Source organism: Carlito syrichta, unplaced genomic scaffold, assembly GCF_000164805.1.
Source record: "Carlito syrichta isolate Samal-C Ts95f unplaced genomic scaffold, Tarsius_syrichta-2.0.1 Scaffold316483, whole genome shotgun sequence".
Classification (NCBI taxonomy): Eukaryota; Metazoa; Chordata; class Mammalia; order Primates; family Tarsiidae; genus Carlito; species Carlito syrichta.
This window is the reverse complement of record NW_007260579.1, coordinates 192,477-194,160: the sequence shown is the minus strand read 5'-3', so window position 1 is coordinate 194,160 and position 1,684 is coordinate 192,477. Positions and strand designations below refer to the sequence as shown.

The following is a 1,684-nucleotide window of genomic DNA, read 5'->3' as shown; positions in this document are numbered from 1 at the left end:
CCAACTATGTGCTCCTCACCTGTATTTATATAATCGGTTGCTAAAAATACAAGATTGATGCTTATTGCCACATTATCATGTTTGCTTCTGAATCTGCATTCTCACACCAAATGTGTTAACTACACCACTCATCTTCCCATCATCAGCTCCCACACTGAAAATTTGCACCTTCATCTCTGAACTTGAAGTCAGAATAGTTAAATTTCAGTAAAATTTTAAAGAACTATATATGGCCATGTCACTCATCTATGTAACATTCTTCAGTGATTTCCCACATCTACTGTGATATGATCCCAAATGATTAAGTTTTCCCAATTGCCTTACCATAGAGGGGAACATATGTTCCCCTAACTCAGGTCGCTTGCTGTTCACAACCCTTTTTTTTTCTGGTCTGCAATGTATCCTGTTTTATTTAGTTGATTCCTACTTTTCTTAAAAATATTCAACTCAAAAGATTCCTTCTGTAAGAAGGAATGAACCTCTTCTTGGGCATTCTGTAGTGTTGTGTACTTCACAGGTAACACTGAGATGACTGGTGTAACAAGGTTGTAAGCTTTCTGGTGTCAGAGAATGTACCTTGTTGAGTTTTGTACTTCTTATGCTTGACACATATGTATTCAATATATGTTTATAGAAGTAAAATGAACAATTAGAAAAAAACCTGCTACTGTATTAATTTCTTCACAAAATTCACACTTTGAGAATTGACTGAGGGAAAAACTATGATCTGGGGAGAAGAGATAGAATGTTTGGGAATAGTCACATATTTTAGAGGTAAACAGTATGGAATCAGAGTTCATAAATTCAAATTTGGTTTCTGTGAAATAGTATCTGTACAAAATAAAAATGTGCCATGAGCTCTCTTTTTTCTGTTTCTGAGTTTTATCATTTGTAAAATAGATATAACAAGGGTACGTCATCTCATTGGACTATAAAACTTCAGTGAAATATTGAATGCAAGACACAAAAATGTTTGTTGCGTTGTAAGTGCTAATAAAAGTTACCTATTTTTTTTGGAATAGTATTAATAGTTTACTACTATTAATACTATCCTAGTATTAGTAGTAATATCCCTTTACTAGTAAGAGTAGTCATGAAAATTCAGTCTTTAAATTGGAGGGAGGAAGAAGTTTTTGTCTTGTACTTATCAGTTGCCTCAATATGGTGTTTTCTCCTTTCCTTCTTTACCTCAGCTTCCTCTGGAACAATACAACCAATCAAGCCTGGCTGAATTTGCACTCCTTGGCTTCCCCAAGGTGGGCTATATCAGGGACTGGCTTTTTGTTCTGCTGTTGTTGGCTTACCTGTTCACCATCTGTGGCAACATGCTTATCTTATTTGTTATATGACTAGATGCAGCCCTGCACTGGCCCATGTACCACTTTGTCAGTGTTCTCTCTTTTTTGGAGTTGTGGTATACAGCCACCACCATCCCCAAGATGCTAGCTAATCTTCTCAGTGAGAATAAGACTATTTCTTTTGCAGGATGCCTCCTTCAGACCTACTTCTTCCATTCCCTGAGGGCTTCTGAATGCTACCTTCTTACAGCCATGGCCTATGATCGATACCTGGCCATCTGCCGGCCCCTCCACTATTCTGCAATTATGACTACCACACTCTGTGCCAAGATGGCAGCTGGCTGTTGGACTTGTGGCTTCTTGTGTCCCATTTCAGAGGTCATCCT

General features: G+C 37.8%; 1 pseudogene; it reads left to right on the top strand.

Annotated features, from left to right (window-relative positions):
* The first annotated feature begins 1,193 nt into the window (after positions 1–1,193).
* On the top strand, positions 1,194–1,682 carry LOC110594615 (annotated as a pseudogene).
* Positions 1,683–1,684: the final 2 nt, after the last annotated feature.